This window comes from Cardiocondyla obscurior, linkage group LG10 (assembly GCF_019399895.1).
Source record: "Cardiocondyla obscurior isolate alpha-2009 linkage group LG10, Cobs3.1, whole genome shotgun sequence".
Lineage (NCBI taxonomy): Eukaryota > Metazoa > Arthropoda > Insecta > Hymenoptera > Formicidae > Cardiocondyla > Cardiocondyla obscurior.
This window is the reverse complement of record NC_091873.1, coordinates 2,351,890-2,377,300: the sequence shown is the minus strand read 5'-3', so window position 1 is coordinate 2,377,300 and position 25,411 is coordinate 2,351,890. Positions and strand designations below refer to the sequence as shown.

Below are 25,411 nucleotides of genomic sequence, written 5' to 3'. Positions count from 1 at the left end.
AAGTCACGGCTTGTCATTTGCGGGAAAAATGAGACGCCGTAAGTAAGATCTGCTTGTTGAAATTTGGCGACGGCTCTGGACATGCCCGCTGATCGTTCACCACGTGCGTAGTAATATGTAATACGGGATGTTTACGTTATTTAAATGCGTACGAGAGGCGGCGGCGGCGGCGGCAGGGCGCGCCGGGGTGCGCCGTAACAAGATTAAGATTTACGACGTTACACCGGTACGAACTTATGAAACATCGTTGCGCTCGTAATGCGGCAGCCAACTATACGCAAACTTGCCACCCTTGATATTTCATGCCCTGTTATTACGCACGCAAGGTTGCACACATTGTAGGTAGCATGCAAATCCTCATGCATCCGGGCCGAAGGAAATGAATAAGCCTTAGCCGGTAATCGGCATTCCCTATTTCAGATAAGCGCCGCGGATTTTATTCCAACTGTTTTTCGCCAAGGAGAAAACAGTTCGCGGATAATCGACCGATATCGCGCCCCGTCATCTCACGCGATCGCGTCTATACCGCGATAAATCGCGACGATTATTTAAGTCGTTCGTATGCAAAGGAGGTATAAATTCAAAAATCACATTTCCTAAAACCCTTACGGCCATTCCTGTCGGGCCGTACCGCCGGAAACGGTCAATACTGGCCGGTTTTCAACGTATGGAACTAAAACGTTTCATATTTCACAACGAGCGAACGCAATCGCCGCATCAATTGCGGTTATTAATAACGTCCGTGAAACGCATGCAATATTAACAGTCATCGCCCAAAATTTGTAATCCACGTCTACGGATTACAAATTTTTTGTTTCTCTTTTTCTTTTTCTCTCTCCTTTTTTTTTTTTATTTTTTTTTATTTTTTTAATAACACGCAATGTAAACGTACCTACATGCGAGAGTCCGCAAATAATATTATATCTAAATATTTATTATATCACCCAGCGCGTGTGTTTGCCAGCGGTGTTACACGCCATTATCCCATTTCGAAATTTTCTGCGGATTTTGTACGGCGCGCTCGCTGTTTTAGTCCGCAGCGGCGCCAATAATTTCATTCGCGCGAAAGGAGCGATCGCTATAATTGTCGTGACATAATAGCGCGACCGCGATCCCCCGTTCTCACCGTGGGGAAACGCGTCCTCCGAGATCACGTCGCTGTTCAATTTCTGACTTATTGAATTCTCCTATTAACCCCTTCTCCGGGGCGATTACACTTAGGCGAAGAAAAAGAACTGTCGTCTAATTAAGCGCGCTAATGGAACCCGTTCGTACCAGGTGGCGGCTCCCGTCGCGTCGTAGCGTCAAAGTGCAAACATTAAATATGCCGCGGACGATTTTTAAGGACGCGATACGGCGCCGGGCTTACGCTGTTAATGGAAGGATAAGAGGACGAGGCGGGCCGGGGCGGCGCGAGGGAACGGCGCAGCGGGGAGGCTGCGACGGGCGCGGGGGTGGCGTTGAAGGATGCGAGAGGACACGAGTATGAAAAGGGCGAAAGGGTCGAGGACCGGAAGTGCACGGAGTGTAGGGCTGACGCGCGAGGGGAGCTGGGCGAGGGCTGAAGAGCGGTTTAACGCGTTTCCGCGGTAGAACGGTTTAACGCGCGCACACGGTGTCGCCGTGCATGTACGCACGCGTACAGTATCTATGCCGTATGTACGGATGCGTGGTGCATGGCTGTGGGTGTTAATGCATACGTATGGTATACACCACGCGGTGTATAGAGCGCCGCGTGCTACACGGTGAAATCGTTGCAAGCCCTCTATCGCGCTTCAAGCCGCGCTCATATTATTTTCAACAAACTTTTCAGATAGGCCGATTCCGGGCTCGAAAAGGGAGGGCGAGATATATTAATCGGTCTATTGTCGATTCGCCGTCTTCGTCCGCGACCGGGGACAATTCCGCGACCCGCGTACGTAACAATAACGGCGTGTGAAAATTTCGCGGAGGGCTGAAGGCCGGTCGCTAAATTATGCGCGGCTTGCGAATCGCGCGTATCGATAATCGATACGCGGATCGTTTGTCGTCGAAATAGATATAAATTATCCCTCACGGATTCTCTCCCTCTTATCTCATTGCATCTCGCGATGCATTTTTATCCCGTTCCACTCCGATGTTTGCTATATTCGAATCATCCATGCAACAAGCTTTAATGAAAGCACGGAGATTCTCTTGTTTCATACTCGTTTATTACACACGCGAAAGACTCGCTCGTATCCCTGCAAATTTGCCGGCGGGATTAGAGGACCTAATAAGTTTTCGCGCGGACAGGAACACGTGTAACCCCATAACGAAGAAAGCTTTCTTGATTATACATCCTACGCAGCTTTTCTTAGTTACACAGAAAGGAAGAGAGAGCGAGAGAGAGAGAGAGAGTAGGGCGGGAGAGAAGAAAGAGCTTTCTCGATTATACGCTGTAACCAACCTTTCCTGGTTATGCAAAAAGCCCGCCCTGATTACGCGTCGTAATCAAGAAACCTCTTCTGATTGTGCTAGTGAACGTATTCGCGTCCTCCTACCTAGTTCCCTCTGCGATATCTTCCCAACGTGAGGCCGACGTTATCTCCCGGGTATACATTTTCCGAATGCGAAAATGTCGCCTCGTCAGCAAATAGCCGCGATAACGATTTTATAATCCTCTGAAGGTGGGTAAAGTGACACGCGCTCGCCCAAGGCGGCTTCGATCCTCGGTTTACAGTTTTCGATTTTCACGTCGCGACGGTCACGGTACTTTGTCACCAGCCGTTGCAAGAAGTACCGTAAAAAATTGCGCGAATCGCTTCCTCGCATATATCAACATTACCCGCGATAAGTAGCGTGTGTGGGCTGCGTAATGAAATGCTAAACGCACAGCGGGAGGTGTGGCGGCCGCGTAAAGAATGATCGTGTAAAACTTTCGTGACGACTTGGGCGCGCGCGACGTCGCGCCGCATTATCAGCGACACGATTGTAATGCAGATTTGCGTCGCGGACTAATTGCTGGAAATCGTTTATACACTTGACGGTTTTACGAGAGAGCTAGCACACGTGCTACCTTACGTCCTTCTCTCTTTCTCGAAACGTGAGAAAAGACATCCTACTTTTTATTTCTTACTTTTTTTTTTTTTTTTACGTATAACGGAAACGCTTCACTTACGTCTGCGTTACACGTCAACGCCGCGGTGTTCAACACAGGAGAAGGCTTACGGAAAGTAATTTTCTCGTCAATGAATTAAGTAATGTTTTAATAAATTTGCATTTTTTAACGCTGTATATTAAGCAAGTACACGGGCCACGTGTCGTGTTTGAGAAGTTCAGGCCGGCTTGGCGTTAAAGAGTTAGTTTTTGGCGTACGGAAGGAGGCCCTGCCGGTGCACGAAACGGAAGCAATCAGCGAGGGCGCGATACTGTATACACATATGCATAGAAAAGAGCGGTGGGAAGGGAAGAAAGGTCACGCGGGTTTCGTTTAAAACGGTGGCGGTGGTCAGAGAAGGCCGATGCACGTCCAAGTAAGTGCATATTATCGAGTTCGCCGTTCCGCGGCCGAAGGGGTTACGCTATCCGCGAACGAGTGCACGATCACGAAGCATCGCGGAGGCACGAATGCGGCCCGGTTCGGGCATAATGCCGAACAAGGGCGGATTAGGGCTAGTCGGTGCTAGCTGCACGCGCGATTATCCGCGGCAACGAGCGCGAAGAAACAGCCGCGGCCGCGGACTGTGTACTTAAGCGCTCGGTGCTCGCATAACGCTGGAATTAAGTATTTATTCGGCCGCCGGTGGTGCACACGCGATATTCAACGACAGACGATGTGCTCGACGTTAAATGTGCGATAAACATGAAAGCCACGGCGCGAGAAAACACTCGTGCGAAATGGACCGCCCGATACTCACTTAATTGCGTCAACAGATAACAAGATATTTTGAGGAAAACGCAGCGTTTCGTAGAAATAGTTAGGCTTTCTCCGTATAATTATCAGAATATCAGCATATCCTTAGTCGGGAAAAAAAATGGAAAGATTAACGATGCAAAAAAAATTGTGGGTTAATAAATTAATATGTAAAACATGCGTGTATCATAAAATTAAAGAGAATACATTATTGATAAGTGCTGATCAGATAAGAGCGTCTTCTGTTTAAATATGCAACTATTTCGCGTGTGAGTAGACGCGTAAAGAAATCTTTTACATATTTAAATAGAAAATACATTATTCACCAAATTCGATTAAATGTGATACTTATTATAAATAATTAAATTAAGAATTTACAAAGCATTACACACAAGCGATATGTGTATCCTATGTTCTCCAATAAAAAGAAAAAAAAAAAAGTTATTTCTTTGCGAATATTTCGCACAAAGTAGCGCCCGATCGATTCAATTAAGATACGCTGCCTACGTTTAATTGACTCGCGGTTCGAGTGGCATTTTGAATAGCGTTCGAATGGTTCATTAGAGAACCACGCGGATGAGGAACGCTCGCCGCGCGCTCTCGTTGACTCGCGGTCGCGGGAAACCGATAAGAACTACAATCCAGGGTGGGGTGGTGATGGTGATCCGCGTGGTGCTCGTACGAAGGAAACGAGCGAGAGCGGAATGGCAGAACGACCGTCCCTGGAGGCGGGTCGGGTTAGCTAGGACTAAACTCGGCACGATCTATCCGCGGTCGTGCGTGTTCGTGACTTGGGTCAGGCTGCCCCAGCTTGGGCCAGGTTGCGCGGTCCCGGGGTCTCGTTCTCTCCATCTGCCTCCACCAACGAGATCCGTACGAACACACGTACATACGCGCGCGCGCGCGAGAGCACGTTGCCGCCGCATCGCGAGCGTCGCGTTGCCGCCACCATCTCCTCCTATTGCTTCTGCCTTCGATCCTGCGGACCTAAGGAGCAGTCACGGAGCAACCCTTGCCGTGGCGGGCGTTAGAATGCCCAAGGGGGACGAACGAGGCCGTGATGCAGCGGCGGGCGAAGGACGAGACGGCGGTGCAGAAAGCAAGGAGAAGGAGGCGGAGGTGGGCAAGAGGGTCGACTCGGTTTGGAAAGAGGAGGGCCAGGGGGGAAGGCAAAGACTCTCCGCAGGTCGATACCATCGCTAAGAGCCACCAGGTTCAGGTCTCCCGCTGCCTCATGCACCAAGAAAGACAGAGGGGGAGGAGGAGGAGGTGGTGGTGGGTGGGCGAGAGCGAGAGGCGGCGAGGTGCAAGGGAGAAGTGACGCAAGCGAGAGAGACGCAAGGTTTCCCCGTAATTATTCAGCAAGGAGGACCCGCGGGTCAAGTCAGGTTATCTTAGCACTAGGATGCAGGGTTATCTACCCTGCCTTACTCCTGTACCTCCCTCGGTTCGAGAGCGAACGAGACCAAACGTAGGATAGAGAAAGGAAGATCGAGAAAGAGAGAGAGAGACACGAGACTTTTCTCCATGTCCCGCAAACGTCTCTTACCTCTCCGCTTATACATGTTCGTAGAACGTAGATGCATGTAAGTGCTGGCGATACCAGCCCGCGATACTCATCGGGACGCACTGGATACAGGAAAGATATCCTTTGTCTTCGAAGGTACGAAAAAGAAAATCGAATTAAAGATTCGCGATAACGTCGCTCGCACGGGCGAGCGTAATTGAAGAGTTAATAAAATTATCACGCAACGATTGCCAAGTTTTGACGGAGGCGGGTCGACAATCGCTTCAACCTGCCTCTTTTCTTTACCTCTAAGATGCGGTATATACGCGGCTGCACGCACGTGCGCGTTCCCACGTCGCCGTACGTGCGACGCATTTGCATCGGCACAGAAAGAGAAAGAATCAGAAGGGAAAGAGAGAGAAAGAGAGAGAAAGACAGAGAGAGAGAAGAAGGGCACTGGCTAGAATAGCTGCTTCGTATAGCCGCGACAATTGCGGACTACGCGTCCGCGAACGTGTCCCATTCGCCCGTTCGGCGGTACCCCAGGATCCGAAGAGTATTATGTGGCTTTACGGCGCGAGCGTGAGGGATGCGGCGCAACGATGCGGGAGGAGAAACCGGGAGAAAGGTGTAACGCATATGGCGCGATAGGGCGTAGCGCACGTAGGGTCTCTATGCGGAGACTCCAGCTGCGCCATGCGCGTCGTTTGCCGCAAACGTGACGCTTGCTCGTCATCACGACGAACGTTGCAGGGCCCCAAGAAAACGACGATGCTTTTTTATGAAGTCGCCCGGGAGAGACAGTGAGAAAGAGAGAAACGGAAAAGAGAACCGAAGAGAGAAAAACCTCGGCGCCGTCACCGCGGCTTGCTGTTTGCCCCTCTTCGCACGGCAACGTACCCGGAATAATTTTTCCAAGGGTACACCGCGCCCGGTACACGTGGGAATCGAATTACCACCGGCTTTCCGATATCCGGTTAGTCGCGCCTGGAGCGCGATTCGCAAGTCGCTCTTTCTCCCCGCTTTCATCCCGTTTCTCCTCTTCGCCTCTCTCTTTCTCTCTCTCTCTCTCTCTCTCGTCCACCTCTTGTTCAACGCGCGAATGAATCTCGGCAAATATTGATTCGACTTGACGCCCGAAACGCCGGAGGTAGTGGTGTACCGGTACCGAAGCATTTAAATCGCCAAGAAACCACCAACGTGGTATTCCATCGGCGTTATATGCATCGTGAAATTCTCCTGCTAGACAGCTAACTCGATGATCCGCCTCGATTGCAGTTCATATTTCACGATTCACTTTTTTCCTTTTAATTATTCGCTTTTTTTTTTTTTTTTTTTTTTGTCAGGTTTAAAACCACGTTAAATAAAAGCGGATTTAGGAAAATATTCAAAGTTCAATATTACAAGTTTAGCGAGAAATAAAAGTAGGTTCGGTTGAACTTTCAATAAATATCAACACCAATCTGCGAAGTCTATTGGTAAAACAAAATGTAAAGAATACGGGATTCGAATTATGAATAATGCCGTGTAATCCGTGTGGCATACATTTTGCGCCAGGTATTACCTAGAATATCGAAGGAAAATATTTTTTTATTTCATTGCCGTAAGCCCCATTTTCTCTCTATGGAGGCTGACCTCCGAAATGCGATTTTCAACGAGCACCCGGGATCTTCTCGGTACGGATAATGGCGATCGTTCCGGGGTTTGCAGTGAAAATTAAAGAGCAAGAGAGGGAGAGAGAGAAAGAGAGAAAGGCGAGGAAAAGGGAGGAAGAACGAGCTTACGAAGGTAGAGGAGAAGAAACGAAGAAAGGGAGGAAGGAGAAGGCGAGCGAGAGATCGCTGGTCTGATTTCACGCTCGGGCTGTTTAGCGATGGACGTAGATACGAGACACCTTCTCGAGCGTGCAGCAACAGCGGGATACCAATCCTCCGGTTCGCCGAGATCGTGACCTTCCATCCAGCGAGAGAGTTTTCGCGAAAAAGTGACGAGGACGGAGTGAGAGGCCGAAAAGCGACGTCGAATCCGACCGTCGTGGCCGACTGCCGGCATTATGCTCGCCATATCCATTCCCACGCGCTTACATAATCGTTCATTGTTGTTATTTTTTCCGCGCACTTACCTAATCTCGTTTCGCTCGACTTTTCTTTTTTTTTTTTATTTTTTTTTATTTTTTTTTTTTCTCTTCCGCCCGAAGCCCCGTTCGATCGTAATCGCGACATTTCACGAATCCATGCATGATGCACGACCTCCTCGCTCTTTCTTCAAAAGACGACCCGCATTCAGCGATTCCACCGCGTTTGATTGCGTGTTCCATTGAGTCCGCGGAAACCCGCGACGATAATCCTTTCCCTCCCGCTCTCGCACAACAGGAGTCTCTCCGCCGACGCGGATGACGCGAAGTCGCAGCGGAAACGCGAGCTCGGCCCGATATCCCCTCTCTCTCCCCCGCGATGTACGCGAGCAGCGTAACGTGTCTATATATCTCGAGCCGGGATGCTGTAGATAATCCACGCGCACGGAATCAGGCCGGAGAAATTACCGGCCGTCCGCGATTTCCCACGCAGCTCTCCCGCTTAAAGTCCGATCGCGAGGAAAGAACTGTTTTTAGAGAGCGCGCCGACTAGAAACGGAAAGAAGACGGAAGAGGAAGGAGAACGAGAAAGATTTCCGCTCGAGATTAAGGACCAACGCGCTATCGCCGCGCAATTCCCAACGATCGTAACGCGCAAAGTGTTTGTTGTTCCTGCCGCGATACCGATCGTGCGCGATCCTGCGGAATATTCGAGTGCATTCACCTTCGATTAGTTCTTAGATGCGATGCGAGGTCCGTGAGCTATTCGAATTTTTCCAATACCCCCACGTTGATCTGCTGCGTGCATAATTGAACGACCGGATACGACTGTCACGTAGCTGCATCTTTGACTAGTTTGTTAAAGAAAACTCGAAAAAAAATTTGCCTGAGATATTTAAAAATTAATCTAAAATATTAAAATAAATATCCGAATGTTAGTTATAAAGGCGAAAACTTTTTATTAAATAATCGCGTAAAGTATTTTAAAATATATGGGAACCTCTGCAACTTTTGTATTCACGAAATCATCCGTAAATTTAATTAAGATTATTAAAACAGTCGGTTGAATTTTATTCTCGTTTAACGTAAATCTTTATGGTTAGGTGAATAATATAGAAATTTTTTTTTTTTTTTTTTTTTTTTAATATATGCTGCAACCAATCTTATATCTCTTAAAAATTTTTTTTTTAATTCGACAAGTTCGTATTTTATAACTGGTCTTCATCCTGCGAGAGCGCGCATCCTGAAATTCTTCTTAAGGATCAGCTTGCACATGCAAGAATAACATATTTATAGCTCATGGAATAATTAATCGTTTCTTAGTACGGCTGACATCTGACGTATTTGTCCCGATCGTGTCGCGACGTAACGATCGGACTTCCGCCACCTTCCTCACCTCCGATCCTCTCCGTTACCCGTCCTCCCGCGCCAAGGAGGAAAGCGGCGCGTTTCCGCAACGTTATCCGCGGTGAATTAAATTAATCTCTCTCGCAGACGGCGGGATTGTTGCGGGAATAGGTAACGCCGCGTCACTCGTGAGTTATTATCGCACGAAAGGCGCGTCTGTGCATTCTCGCATCCGTGAGGAAGACGTCACGGTGCCATAACCGCCGCCTGCGACTGACATTGCCCATGGAAACCACCCGCGAGAACCGTCGGGAGCGAGTTCGGCGCGGGGTGCGGTTAAGGCGATTGCTCCGCGGTTGCATCCGAGGCTGCGGTTCACTGCGGCCGATGCGTTTGCATGCATTCGCGCGTCGAAAGTCCGCGAGACGTTATGAAGGTGCAATGCCTTTGTCGGATCCGTTAGAGACCTCCACATCCCGGATACAAGAACGGAATTCCTTCGTGGAATTTTCGTTTCGCAATCGCGAGCGCGTAGCGAGCCGGCCGCCCCGGACACTTCAGCTCCCGCGCGGGCTTGCGACAAGCGCGGTTCTGTTTCACAATCAAGTCGGGTGTCACAAGCGTGTCGCAAAGTATTGATGTGAAAGAAAAACGAGACGTGTACAAGTCGACGGTATAAGCGCTACGTTGTGCATCTCGGTTATCTTTGCGCGGCTTTGGTTTCTGAGAAACTCAAAGACTTCCGCCGAGTCGGCGTCGACGGTTGCAGGTCGCCGCGCAACCACCGGTAGGTGCGAAAGGGCTGGCGAAGACGTTGGGGAGAGGGAGGAGGGTTACGCCGAACAATGGTTGGAAAATGGAAACTAATTAATGCAACGTCGAAAGCCAGGCCCGCAGTCTTGCTAATGAAGGAATACCGTCCGTTCCGAGTATCGTCTCATTGTTTGTCGGATTCTACGAAGTCGAAGTGGGCGGTGACGGTCTTCGTTTTTGCTGCTCGTGCATTTCGCGAGTCAAATTTCGCAGACACGTTAGCTGCGAACATCTTTCTTGGTTTCTTGCTTCATAACTCGTGACTACCGAGCACCAATGTAAGAAGCGCGTCTGAAATAAATCCAACCGGATTTGCACATTTTTACAGCGTTTCGATATTAATGAAATAAAACGACAAAAAACCGCAAACGATAAACCTTCCTCCCTCCCTCCAAAAAAAATAAAAAAAAATAAAAATAATGACACGTTAAAATAGAAATAAAAATAACTCGCTTTAATGCATTCAGAGAATTTGATCACTGTATTAGCTTTATGTTATCGGTCGAATCAATTTTTAACGTCTACGTGACTGAAGGATCGGGAACAGCGCGCGGAGGCATTAGCATAAGTTCTTCATTGCAAGTGATCGACGTGCAGACAGGAGCACTTCGGCGCGTTGCCACGGCATCGTCGGGTTTAAACTGTTTACCGCGTAAATCGAGAAACTACCATGCGACCCTTAAGAGCCCAGCGTGCGCGCTCGCGGTCGATCGTATACCGTATACGGGAACGGCGATTATCGCGATGTAGCCGCGCGTCGGCGGCTGCGGCGGCGCGGCCGAGTTAAGAAATAAATCAGGGCAACGGTTTGGCATTAATTGAGCCGCATTGTATAACAGCGCGTCGGTGAAATACGCCGCTCCATCGATTTACGATAGATAAAACATACTTTATGGGGATGTTTCCAGGAGGGCAGCCAAGTTGTTTACAGCTCTCGCGCGGCGCTTCGCGAAGGATGAACGTTAAAAAGAGGAAGAAAAAGGCGCCCGGATCGGGGTAGGGAGCCGCGGAACGTAAAGGGCGAAGACGCGGGCGTGAAAAATGTCTCGCGTGCGAGCGATGCCGAGCAAATGGAGCGAGAAAGGAAAGGCGAAGGTTCTCGCCGTGAATACCAACGGCTGCACGTTTAATTTGCTAATTTGTTTTACATTTATAATCCACGGATTTTCTCGAATCTCAGTTATAACTTCGCTAAAAGGGAAGAACAGTTGTACTTCGCCATTGAAGTGACTTTTAACTTTCATTCTTTCTCACTTTCGGTTTTTTTTTTTTTTTAATTTTTTTTTTATTCTCTATTCTAAGCTGCGAATTAAAACTTTTTGCCGATAGACTCAGCTTTAAAGTTCAAGAGTCGCGAACATTATTTATAACAGATGATTCTTGCACTTTCAGTATATATATCCAAGCATGAAAAATGTATTGTCGGTAGCGCACGTCGAAGGAATTCCTACGGTTTAAGTTCGACTTAACTCGAGTTCCGTGAAACTCGCCGTTCTGATGTAATTTCCGTAATTTTACCCGCGCGTATTCCCGCATATATCCACGCACATACGCATGTATTACAAACGGTTACAGCTAGGATATTGCAACGTGTTACGGGTTACGCGATAGACGCGCATGGATGCAGCTACGGCGGTGCGTATGTACGTGCACTTAATGATCCGTGTGCCGCGGGCCCTCTTCGCTACCTCCGCCACGTTAAAGCCATATATCAAACGGCTAATTAATGCCGCGCGTAATTACTGCCTATCATAATGCGAGCGAGAGAGCCCGTGAGATGAAGGGGACGTGAGCACCCCTTCAACGAGGCCGCAAGAGGTATCCTTGCACGAAAAAAAAACAAACGTTTCCTAAATATTCCTTAGCTACTCTGCATCGTTTCAAAAATAATTGTTTCATTTATAGATAAATTATAAATTCAATGCAATTACGTTGTTACACATTTAATGTAATTATGTATTAATATACGAAAGATATTTCGCGCAAAAACAAAAATTATAAAATAATTAATTATTGTACAATACTATCAATAATATAATTCTGAAAAGATTTTTTTAAAGAACTTGTTCGAGAAAAAAACAACCAGTTATTTAAAAACTTTATTATAAGCGGTATAATTATTTAAGCGATTATTATATATCTTCAGTACTTAATTTTTTCTTCTATTTAATTATTTAAACATCTCTTTAGAATCCCTAAATAATCCGTTTCAGAGAAATCCTATTAATATCAATTGGCACTTTTGCCCTTTGCCCTACAGATAATATAGCTGCAACTCCAGTCCTATTTCACGTAAGTTATTCTCGCGTCTTAGAGCAGGCGGATCTTAAAGCATCCATCCTCACGTTATCCGCCGTCTAAACTACACCCTGGGTTGCGGAATTTTCTCACAACCGTTATCGTGCCACCTCGCCGTCTTCGTTTTACTCATCGTGCGCCACGCGGTGCCGCCGAAATTCTTAAGCGCTCTTGAACGGTTTTCCAATAATCTATTTTCGTGTAAATGTCTGCACGACTTTCTGCCTTAGTCCCCGGTAATTGCTGGCGACTGCGACTCGCAAAGTTAGCACGCTACACCGAACAATGTCGAAAGGGAGGTCAATGGTCAAATAGTCGGTTATGAAAAAGGTCTATTAAACGTATAATTAAACTTTTCTTTTTTTCTTTTTCTTCTTTTTTTTTCTTTTTTTTTTAATACCAGACAATCAAATTAATCGTAAGTATCTTAAGCGACCAAAATTTCCAGATTCAAGAATAATTAAAACTCCGAACGCGCGAATAAAGGTCAAACAAGTTCCGTCGTTCGAGCTAGCGATTAAGCGCGGCAATAAAATGCACCCGCGTCGCAAATTTCATCCGACGCTTCCCGTCCATCCTTTTTCGCTCTGTTCTCCATATCCGTATAGATACGCACGTGCGTCTGACGCACGTGTACGCCGGCACAGACGCTCTTTCGCCGCATTGTACCGCCGGGATTCGTTTACGACGTCGTATAATCCGTAACACCGCCGCCGTCGCGCGCCGTATCGTTTCGTACGCCGCCGTCGCGTATCAGTTTAACGCGTATCCGCATTACGTATCCCACCCCTCCCACCCCCTCCTCCCAAGTGCGCGCAAGCAGTCGCTCGCGTCTGGTGGGCGAGAAACGTGACCTAGACTAGGCAAATAAAGCGCCGACAGAACGACGGGACGCTGATATGCCTTTTCGACCTTATCGGTAGCTCGATACCGTTCGGCGATTCGCCTCTCCTCCTCCCTTTCCTACGCGTTATGATGCAATAAACGTAAAAAATAACATCAAAAGCGAACCCTTAAATATCGCTTTACTACGATTACAGAACGGCTAATGCCCAGCACGCTTTCTCCACCGACACGCGAATCGTTTCGCGAACGAATATCCGGTTGGAAACCCGCGTTCGTGGGGATTATATAAATTTTTCGTGAGTATATTTCTATCGCGGGAATTACCGCGATATTGATAACGCGCCCTCATTACGTAGAAACTTTCGCCAGAAAAATTCGTAAAGCTGACGAGGGTATGATCTTATTTCGAAAATAAAATCTCCTTGCGGTGCGGCTCGTGCGGACGCTCTGGCGCCGAAACGTCGATTAATTGACGAAGATCGTTGGCAAAGAAGAGGCGAAGAAATTGTGTAACGCTGTGCGATTAACGTGCGTTATCAGGGCGCGGATCGGGATCCCGCGGTTTCGCCGCTCCGGAGCGGCGCTTATCTCCGCGATTACGGCAACTTTTTCCGTGACCCTCGGCCGCGACTAATCAAGCGCGACTATCGACCGGGCGTAAAACATCGCGACGTATTCGATAAATTATGCATTCCGTCTCGTGCGTGCGTGCGCGCGAGTGTATTTGCGGAATGGCCGGCCGGAGTATACGTCAGTGCCCGCTTGTTCTCCTGCGTTTTATGGAGTTATACGGGCGTAGCGCAAAGTGTATACGCGGGCCCGGTGTAAAAACCGACGGAAATATTTACACGCAAATTGCACAGCTTCGCGCTTGAAAGCGACGTCGCGCGGAGGAGAGGGCGAGAAGGGTTTGCCTTCCCTACCCCGTCAGATCTCTGCGCGTCCTCGGCCCTTCGTCCGCCTGCCCCTCCAGCCCTTCCGCATCTCTTCCACCCCCTTTGCAGACCCCCTCCTCTTGCCTCCGCACACCTCGCCGAATCCCTCGTACCGCTGGACAACTGTTGCTGGTAGTGCATCCATTATTACAGCATTACGATTTGCTGTCGTGCCGAGTATGTGCAGTCTTATGCATATATGCGGGCGAGTTCGTGCATGTACGCTGGAAGGCAGATATAGCGTTTGCTGCACCGACAGCAGGTAGCGAACGTAACTTTAAAGTCGTGTGCGTCGAATTTCACATGTGCCGCATATACGTACCGCGCCGGCCGGTTGCCGATGACTGATTTCCCCCCGTTCTCTCATTCCCTGCCTCTATCGCCTAGTGTTACGTACGCTAGCCGCTGTCGCCGCAGAAAACGCCATATCTGCTTTTCGGTGTACATACGTCGCGTTATAGTTTCGCATGCCCTGTCTCTCTCTCTCTCTCCCGCCTGCACGTGTAACAAAGTAACGGGACGCCGCGCATTAACACCTTTCTTCGACGTGCCCGATGTACTTATTCCGGCGTGTTCGCGGGTACGTACACGACATCGGTCTCGCAATGTATCACCATACGATCTCATAGTGCTCGCGCCGTCGGGAAAACGGAAGAGCGAACGACGCGCGTATCAGTCGCGCTTCCACGGGACTTGGAAGGATTTCTAAAAGCTCTCTCGGCCCGTGATTTACAATCGAACACCTCCGATGCCGTCGGGCTGCATCTTACGCCGCACCGGCGATACGAGCTTTCCGGTTATTAATCGCGATTAATAATATTGCGCCTCGCGAAGGTGAATGCACGTCGCGCGTTTTGTAGCTATGCCATTAGAGATACGTATCTGTATACGAGCGCGTGTCTCTATTCGACCGCACGAGAAATGACAAATGCACGTGTGTGCGCTGTACGTACACGGTGTGCACACAACGTACATGCCATCGGGCGGTCTTATGCGAGCGATCGAAACGACCGACCAGCCAGCCAGCCGGCCAGCCAACCAGCCAGCTTTATTATTACGCGGTGGCACCGTGCAATTCGCGCGAGCCGGAGCTTAACGTCCGTAAAGCACGTAGGCATTATCGCGCGAACAAGGAGTTCCTTTAATATTTCGATCAGTGCGCCCGCGAGTTATTATCCTCGCAAATCCCGCCGCGGGCCGGCCCGTGCGCCCGCATGAAGACATTACACGAAAGCGCCAGCCCGCCGAAACGTTCGAACTCCGTAATTACGACCGCTGCAGGGTAAAAGCGCCGTGGAGAGGGGAGGGAGGACAGGGTGGCGTTGAGGGCGGAGGCGAGAATCGCGCGTGACAAAGGTAATTGCTCCCGTGTTAATTCTTGCCGAATGTATCGACGGCACGTCATAATTTAGCGAGTTACTCTAGCAAGAAGCGTTTAATTCTTCATTTCGCCGGCTCATCGTCCGCCGATTGCATTGCAAACTCCCGTGCGTGCCCCCTCGCCTCGAAATATCCACTGTACATTTCTCTAATAATTAAAGCAAGGTCGATACCCTTTAACGACGTCGCGCCGAAGATCGCGTGAGTTTTAACGCGATAATCTTATTTTTCGGTGTCACGTGCCTGCCGATAGCCCTTATCAGGGCAAAGTGTTCGCGGAACAGAATCTGGAAAAAGCGGAGCGCTGCTTAGAAAGAAGAAAGATTCGCAATGGAATTCGATGTTGCGGATACATCGCCACGGGTGATCAATCATCTCCCTTCGGCGAAAGCGCGATAAGGGCACGGTCATTATTTAAAACGCAGCGTTTTTCGCAAAACGCCAAGTTTGGTATGCACTAATTCGTCAAGTAATGGATCTGACTAATAGAAGTTTACGAGACGCGTCAAATTGGCGTCGTCGCGTTTCGCGATCACTCTCGGTGGCTTTTTGCCGCGATAAAACCGGTTTCCGCTCGCTCGAATCATTTCCATTAAAGACACGAGCGATCGACATGAATAAACGGGAGGATCCTCTAATTATGCAATCGGAAAGAACCTTCATTCCCTTATCGTCGCTTGTACGTTAAGTAGAGAAATCAGGTGCCTTAGGCAATAGCTATCTCCGACAACTTTTCGCAAGGTAAACCGGGCTTTTGCTGACTTTTATAATTGACTAGACGCTTCTTCATTTACTTGTTCTAAAAGCAGTTACTAAATGAGATATGTTTGCGAAATATGTAAACACCTCGCGTAATATAGAAAATACTATGTGAGAAAAGTTGATAGCTTTTGAACAAATTAACTACTAATATTAAAGAATACAAATAAAATTAATTATTTGGAAAAATCAAATATAAATTAATGTAACATAATATGCTCAAATTTACAATGACCTTTGATAAATTGATAACGCCTGTTTCAATTGCGATGTAGAGCCGACTTTGAAACGGTATAGGGCTTTTTATAAAAATACAAATTGCATGATTGAATTTAAAACTTTCGTAATTAAATGTGTATCAAATAAACACAAAATAAATGCTTTTAATTCCAAATTTTCGTGTAAAAAGGAGAATCGTTGATGCGATCATTCGCGCCTGAAACAATTGAAACATTATGCCTTGCCCTGTGTAATAAAGACGACTACTTTGATATGCAGTCCCACTGTATCATTTTATAGAAACGTATGTCAAATTTGAAACAATATTCTTTTAAAAGCTGAAAATTTCAATCGGTATAAAATACCGTTTCTTTTTGTATTCGAATATACTATTTAAAAGCGTAGTTTTACAAACAATATACTTTGCAGTACCTATGAATCTTTTGATCTTTTTCTTCTCGATCAAAACGAAAAGATTCGCGAAAGTCATTATACCAGTGGAAATTCATCCGTTATTCAATTCAATAGGTTATAGGATTAAAAAATTAAGGTTTTATTTTTTAAATAAATCTATTTAATATTCGTCTAGCCACTATCCAGCGCTGGCTATGTAGCGAGATAATTATTAGGAAATATTATAGCTATTATCTAATAGCTATAAACGTTTTGAGCGTTACATTTCTGGTTCAGTGCTGGAGAGTTTTGTTAACAGCTACGAGATACACCACGAATTGGTAGCTAGTCATTAAACAACGTTAAGCTTAATTTCTATTCGAGTACGCGCTGTTGGAAATCAAAAGATATTTGTAGATCGCGGTATGTCACTTGAGAAAATATTAAATCGTTCTGCGAAACTTTAGTTCTCCTAGCAACGAGGCGAGAACGTTCCTGTTCAGGTATCATTCATCAGTGTCGATCGAAAAATGCGTATCGTGCGCACGTAGCAGATCGCACCCGCACTCGCATTCATAAGAGATTTTTAGGGTGATTTCCGCGATCATTAATAATGGCAAGTCGGCAAAGTGAGCGGGGAAAAAGAGCGTTGGGCGAGAGGAAGAAAATACGTACTGACCCGCGGAGTAATCATAAAGCAGAGATTTGTTCTAACGCATCTGTTGCATATGCGCCGCGCCAAAGGCAAACAGAAAACAACCTCCGTACTAACAAGAGAGATTTGACGTAGATTAGTTCTTTAATATGCTCACCGTCACAATTTTAGTAAAATCTCCAGCGTAATAAAATAAATCCTGATTTAATGATAATTACGAAAATAAAAATAAGCAGACAATTTTTTTCGAAGGATTCAGATATTGTTGAATAATAGTTAAAAATAATTTCGAGAAATATACACATGTATAAAGTAAAAATAAATAAAATAAAAAATTCCGTGAGCGCAAAATTAAAATTATTAAACAGCGCGTGTTTTCTTAAACCGGTGCTAGAATAAATAATTGGTTTACTTAGTCATTTAATCATATAATCTATGACGGATTCCACGGTGATCGACGCAATTCGTAAAGTCGATGCGGTAGAAACACATACGCACACACGTACGCACAGTAGCGATGTGGAAAGGACATTGTTCCACCTACTGTGCACAGGGAAACTACCGGTTCTCCGTGATTTATGGGGAGGGTGCCCGATGCTCGCGCTGCATCGTGCCGCACCGCATCCTCCGGACCCTTCTCCTCGTCTTCGTCTTCGAGTTCGGTCCTCGTCGCAGTTTCACCGTGAAGCATTCTCCGTATGCAAGGATTGCTCTAGTTCCCACGTGGCGAAGACTATGCTCCTTCTCTGTATCTCTGATTCTCTCTGTTTCTCTCTCTGTATCTCCAATTCTCTCTTTCCTTCTCCCTTACCTCTCTCTCTCTCTCTCTCTCTCTTATTGTACGTTCGCCTCTCCGAGAGTATTCGCCCAACCGCCGATGCGAGTCATACCGCACGCTACGCGCGGTTATCTATGCGCCGCGCTGAACATGCATGCCCTACTACGCACGTCGGTACCTACCGATGCTGCACGCGGTGCATTAACATCGCCGGCTGCAACCCGGAAATCCGTACGTAACAGGGGCTCGATGAAGCCCCGCTCTGCCACGTACCGCCCGTTGATCTCGGGCGAAAGCTCGGCGATGCAAGACGCCGTCAAATCTCGCCGAGATCTTCCCAAAATTAACAATGCCAAAGCAACGTTAGTTGCACGCGCTGTGTTCGTACGCAAAAGTCTTCTTAAAAAATTTAAAACATTTTTTTTCTTTTAATTCGGAAATTAAAATGAACATTATTATCTCCCCGAGTATCTCCATAGCGAATCTTCTCCCGTTATCGTCACAACTGTCGTCTTCTCGTTTCGATACGCCCTAAATATCAAACAAGACTGGGTCTGAGCCTTTCAGACTTTATTCCGTCCGCGATGCAACCATCGGTAAGACCGCCGAGTCATCGTGCGCGGACGAGAACGGAAAAATCAAGGGAATCCGGAGCAGAGCATCGATACACCACGGTTCACCTGAGCTTCGCTAGTACAACGCGCTTTTGTTCAACAAATAGAAAGAAAAAAAAAAAAAAAAAAAAAAAAAATAGAGAGTGGAGGGTGACTGTACCTAAGATGAAAGCACCGAAGTGAGCCTCGCGGCCGACTGGAGCCCCGCCAAATAATATACCAGCGTCCTATCCGGCGCCTCCCATGCAGCTATCTCCTTCTCTTCCTCATCCTGACAAGCAGCCGTGCTACTATCGGCTATACAAACCCCGTTGGCCCGCTGGGGTACTTTTATATTTATTACAAGGACATGAGAGAAAACGGGGCGGGCGAGGGAGAGATTGCCAACCGAAAGAAACGAAAGAGATAAAAAAAAGAAAGAACGAGAGAAAGACGGATGACCGTCGTTGTTACGAGGTGCACAGTCGACGGAGAGCCGGATGATTCTAGCCTATATTTCGGCTTTTGTCATTCCGCAAAACGGTAAGCCTCTTCATCGTCATTTTCTCTCTTTCTCTCTCTCTCTCTCTCTCTCTTTCTCCGCGATGGAGAGGTTTACTACGCCGGTCTTTTCCGTGTTTGCCGTCCCCCGGATTTCGTCGACGTCCTCGGTTTCCCATCTGTAACTGTCACCGACCGAGTGTCTACCCCGATGAAAGCGGCACGGGCGACTTACGAGTCAACAGCGAAATTGCTACGCCGGATCTATATCCGAATGGATTTGTATCCGCAAAGAAAGGGTTCTTACAACTTCACGGCAGACGTTTATCATATCCCAACTATTGACAAAACCCGCAGAAGCAGCAACAGGTTACACGAATTATTCTACGTAGATGAGAAATACATAAATTGATGACGTAAATCGAAGTATATAATAATGATAACGTAATCTATGTAAACAACGAACGCATAATATTAAAGATAAGCGAGAGGGCTGGTAAAACACGCGAGCGGGAGGCTGTGGGAGAATTCGGGTACGACGATTAAGGCTTTTTCGCATTTTCTCGTCGCTTTTTTTCGCGCTATCCGCCCCCTTTTTCCGCCTTCGTGTAGCGAAATGTAAAAAGAAGAAAGGGAAAGAGGGGGAGGTAGAAAGAGAGAGGAAAAAAGAGCGGAAGAAAGTAGTTCGCGGCGTGCACGAGCCGGCTCTCTCGCGTGTAGCCGAGTTAAACCGACGCGGCGGTGATTGATGACGCTTCGGTATAACGATCGCCTCTGCACCCGCGTGGCGCCGGGTTAGGCTCCACCGGGAGACACGAACGAGAGAGAGAAAGAGAGCCGAGGGGTGGGAAAGGGGACGAGGGAGAAATGGGTAGGAGGCAAGGCAAGTGAGACAGATGGACGTAGGGAACGGACGAAGTCCCTCGTTATCCTCGATTTTACAGGAATTAAAGGGCCGATTACGCGCGACCGCCACACCCGCGATTAAGACGGGCACCGGATTAAAATCGTGCCACTTGGTGATTTTACACGCCCGACCGAACGTCGCTCGTGAGAATCATCGTCGCGTCTTTGATTCCGGGCTTCCGATTAAACTCGAGACGACGAACGATTTAACATTAATACCGCGGACGATTGCACCAACGATTGACGGCCAGCGACAATACCATTTCTTTCTGTTATCTGCTTTCATTCGAAATCAATAAAAAAAAAAATTATATATATATATATATATATATATATATATATATATATATATATAAACGGTGGAAATTAGATAGCTCTCGAAATTGAAATAAATTTTTTTCTATCAATTTTGTATCACAATTTCATCGCAATCGTTGATAGCAGAGTTACGTTCGATTTTCCGAATAAAATTGCAACGAATCTAAAAATCCGATTATCGATCTCTCGCGAAATGTCTCCAATTAAAAATAATTACTGTCAATTATATTAATATTGTACATGATGTATATTATACATATATGCGTGCAGATATTAAGCGCGATAGGAAATCTGTACAAAGCACTTTTGTAATTCATAAGACAGTGGTGAATTTATGGCGAGATTGAAAAATTTATCGCGACGAACGGCAAAAGAAAAAGGGGAGGAAAGGAGGGGGAGGGAAACGTGCAGAGGGCAAGAATTTCGACGGGCGAGAAATTTATCGCCCGTTCCACCGAATTCGCCGGCGAAGCCGTCATTCGGGCTGTTAACTGTCCCGCTGATAATGGGAAACGTCTGAAGACAGTCTGGTAGATACGTATATATGTATATACATATATATATAGTTGTATATATATACAAGCAAGACAGTGACGGCTTCTCAAGAGAGGACACGACCAGGTCGCCAGTAACTAAAGCCATTAATCGCCCGCCATACTGCCTACCTCGTCCAGTCATCCCTCCTTGGCGGTTCCGCCACCCGTCTGAGCATCCACTTGCAGTATCCTCATCCCTATCGCTTTTCCTCCCCCGTGAGCCACCTTCTTGTGCCCCATCTCGCATTGAGTAGCAGCCACCGTGGGCCTCGAGCTCGTCAAGTCGCCAGCTTGGAAATTGCTTTCCTCATTTATAACCGGGCCACTGTCCGACCCTTGTTCGCCTTGCCCCTTTTCTCCGCGATCCTCTTCCTGCCCCTCGACCTCACCCCCGAACTCTTCACCGTCCACCCCTCGGCCCCTTCGTATGTCGCGCTCTTTCTCACGCGTTCTTATCGGTTATCGATCCCGCATAATCTATGTAGTTCTTCAGCACCACCGCGCATCTTGAGAATCGGCCGATTTTTTTATTATGTCCTCGAATCGAGTCATCGGGCAATGGCCAAGCAATAAAGCATCGTCGCACGCTGAAGGAAAATCGTCCGCGAGAAAAGATCACAAAAGGTAAAGCAACCGCTCGAAAATGCGAATACTTCTGCTTGATTACTCAAATACCATGCAGTTCGCTCTCGCATGATTGAAAGTTTCCTCGAAGGGTATGGGACTTCTTTTTTTATCGACAGTAGAATGTTAATCGTCTCTATCTTAAAAAATTGGTGTGACGCGTAAATTAGTTGTTAATTGTTACTGCTTAAAACCGACGCTGATTAGTTCTCTCTCGCTTGGCGAGAAGCAAGCCAAGCGAGAGTCATTTTGAGGTTTAATTTTATTTTAATATTTAATTAATATATCCAGACAAAGACGGTCTTCGCGATTTTCGAGATCGAGGACGACCGGTGGAAGTACCGTCTTTGTCTGGACATACTAATTAAATATTACAATTAAATCAAACGAGAGTAACGGATAGCCGCGGGGGACGGGGGACGGGGGGACGGGGTGAGAGCGAGCGCGAGCATACGTGATGCGCGTTAGATATATTCCCTCACTACTCCCACTCTCGCTTTGTCCTTCTTCAGCGGTCGCGCGAGCACACGTACGCACTACGCAGCGACCGCGTGTTTGTGCCGAAATTAAGTAATACGTATTTAAGTTCAACAAAAACCTCGCGATACGAGAACTATCTTCTCCTCTCCATTCTCCGTGTGAGGAGAGCACGTGTGATACTCCGTGTGAGGAGAGCACGTGTGATTACGTTTTCTTTCCTTAAAGTAAGTTATATTCTTACGCGTTTATCTCTCCGAAGTAATTTTTTATTTCAGAAGTGTTGCGTAGACTCGCGCAGTTTTAACTAATTATCTGGGCTTTTTGTTTGCAGGGATCAGTGCGAAGACAGAGTTCAAACGGTCTAACACTTTGACGGGAGGCCTGATATTTTGAGAGGAGGAGGAGGCCTCGGAAAGGCATCGTGTATTAACGGAGCAACCCCAGAGGTAAGAAAAATTTTATTTTTAATTATTTAATTATTTTAATTATTAATTTGATATATTGTTTAGAAGCGCGTGCATTCTTTTTTAAAGATTAAATACTTGTAGTATTTCTCTTCAATTAAATTTTTTATTTCTTTTTGTTACAAATCGACGCAGTTGCATCCGCCGTTGTCAACGAAAGTGTCGTCACCGCCGATATTAATAGTTGTAATTACTTATAATGCAGCACGTTAGTTTTCGTCAATTTTGCTAATAAAATATAACTTTTTTGTTTCAGATTAATGCAGAGGAAGACTTTCGTCTAAGGAGCACCCAGCCTGACATTCTCGTTAAAGTGACCAGTGCTGAGAGGAGGAGGAGGCCTAGGAAAGGCATCCTGCATCGGCGGAGCAACCCACTGGTAAAAATCAATTTTTTTTATCTTTGCCGTTTTAACGAAATTTTGAAAATTAAGATCTCTACAATTTAATTTTTTTCATTTATTTGTTACAGATCATCTAACCAGCACTCCGCCGCCTGCATATCTATCTGTGAGTCGCATCTTTCATTTTTTAGAACTTATATAGAACTTAGCATTTCGGGTGGGAAAACATTTTTATATTATCCGCGGCACGATTATATTAGGTTATAATATAAAATAAATGTTTAATAAAATAAAATATTAATACATCGCGCCGGTGACTTAAAATAAAAAAACATAAAATAATATAAATAAAATAAAAAAAAATTTGGTTAATTTTTATATTTTGTCTTAATTTAAATTTCATATATCAATGTAAATTGCATACATTTGTATGGAATTTACGTTGATATTATTACAGCTCAGCACTTCTTTGGATTTTTATATGAGCAAAACAAGAATTCTGCTTACATAAAAATCCGAAGGGGAAAAGTGTCGTCACCGCCGATATTAATATATATACGAACCGCAGCCGGTTCGTCGGTCGTTTCGGAAGTTCCGCTAAGTATTCGGGCGTAGTTTTTTGGTTTTATTCTAAACGCGAGTGCTGGACAGGAACACGCGAAAGTGATCGGTAATTTTCGCGATTGTAAAATCACGGTCGGGGTGTTCGCGAGTTACTTGTGCGCGGAAGGATGACTCGACACGTCCCATCTGAGAGGAGGAGCAGGCCCGGGACGGGTATCCTGCATCGGCGGAGCAACTTTTAGGTAAGCATACATTAAAAAAAAAATCTTTATTTAAAAAAAAACTTCTTTTTTTATTAATTTTATTAACTAATATACTGGCATGTCTACAATAATATGTTCTATTTTATGTTACAGTCACCGGCAGAATTTTACAACTCCGCTGAAGCTCATGCAGATTGGTAAGTCGCATGATTTTTTTTTCATAGTTTGTAGTTAGAGTCTCTTAAAAAATAGCGCGCGCGTAGAGCGCGCATGGTTTCTTCTAGTATTCCAAAAATGCGACTTCGCTTAAAGAAACACTTGCAATGCAAAACGAATCAGCGGCTCCGAGCGAAACGAGCATTTGACCGAAAAGAGGTCGGAACTTCCGAAAGTTAAAAGACGCGTGTGAGATATTCCTAACTTTTACGCTACCCCCGGTGCTCGACCCAAAAATAAGTTTAACTTCAGATTACGTTCCGTCCGTGCACAGTCGCGATTATCCAAAGCCTCGTGTCTACCTAATGGACTTAGGTTAACTTGGTAAACAGGATTAAGATTTCAAACGGGCCGATATGATCTTTCCTTAAGAACTCAATTACACCGTGTTACCGTCTAAGGGGCAGACACAAACGGGAGAAAGCTCACATGCGACGCGACACACAGGCGGCCAGATTACAGAACATTACGTCAGACGGCGGATTAAGCGCGCGCGCGTACTACAGTACAATCAGCCGCATCAAAATTACAGAAGATCTACGACCGATCCCGATAAAAGCGCCGTCTCCTTCACGTCGTTCTCTTTCACTACCTCTCAGCGTGCCTCATTTGCATCACTCCATTTGCATCGGGCATCGTGATGTTCGCGAGTAAACATTCGCATCAAAGTCCCACGATCCTTTTCCCTAAATCCTATCGTATTCAGAATATCATTTCGAGCAGTCGATTGCCGGCCAAAGAGTATTAGGTCGTCGTCGCATTTAAAACGTCTGATTTGCAAAATTCGTGCTCTGTAAAATGTTTTTTTTTTAAGAATAAAAATTTATTTCTGCGATCAAGAGATAAATTAATATAAAATTAAAAAATTAAAAAATTAAAAAATTAAAAAATTAAAAAATTAAAAATTAATAAACAAAAATGGTAAAATAAAATCTGCTGTCTTAAATTAACTTAATAATTCTTAAAAAGTCTTTCGGTGAGAAGTTTTGTTTCGCAAATAACATTATCCAAACTCACCGGCGAACTAAGTACAAAGTTGTACGCATGAGTCAGACGCAAACGGAAGAACGAAGGAGGAAATCTCGCTGAAGAATGCGTTCTTAGCATCGCTTACGTGTCTCGACCTCGAACGGAGAGCGGAACGAAGGCGGATGCTGACAGAGACCCGTGGCGAAGAGTGCTGCAAGCGGGCGAGTAAAAAGGATCGGGCGGTGAGTTGCGGGCAATTATGCGCGCTCTCGGTATCCGCAATTACGCGGTAACGGCGCGCAGAAATCGGCGATTCCAGCGAGGCAAGGTTCCTAACCGATCGCAAAGAGATCCCCGCGAGGGATCATCCGCAGGGCGCGAAAGAAAAACTGGCCTCACTCGAACGGCACCGTTCGAACAGTAGATAAAGCACAGAATCGAACGATCGAACCGACAATGCATTTCCGCATTTGTATAATAAATTAATTTATGTCGCGTGTAAAATATCTAAGCATTTCGTAATAACTATGTTAATATTAATCGAAAGAATAAAATCGCCTTTATTAAAAATTTAACTTGTACAAAGCAGTAAAAAAAAAAAAGTTTTAGACATTTTTTAATAATCTGATAGAGACGTTCTTTGACGTAAAGCAAAAGAGAAAAATAATAGAGAAAATTGACTAGTAAGAGTTGACTGTAGAACCGACGTGGGTTCTATCATTGGCCTAGATTGTACGATCCAGGAAGTGGATGAAGAACGACATATAAGCGACGAAGTAGCATGGGTTGACGGGCGCGCATACATCGTCGGGTAGG

General features: G+C 46.1%; 1 protein-coding gene across 1 annotated transcript in view; it reads left to right on the top strand.

Moving 5' to 3' along the window:
* The window catches only part of Mamo (zinc finger protein 628-like), a 207,230-nt gene that overhangs the window by 30,685 nt on the left and 151,134 nt on the right, over positions 1-25,411 (top strand). Inside the window, exons 4-6 of the mRNA XM_070662583.1 lie at positions 22,168-22,282; positions 22,557-22,679; positions 22,772-22,809. The gene's annotated coding sequence lies outside the window, so the exon portion shown is untranslated. The remainder of the gene's footprint in view (positions 1-22,167; positions 22,283-22,556; positions 22,680-22,771; positions 22,810-25,411) is intronic.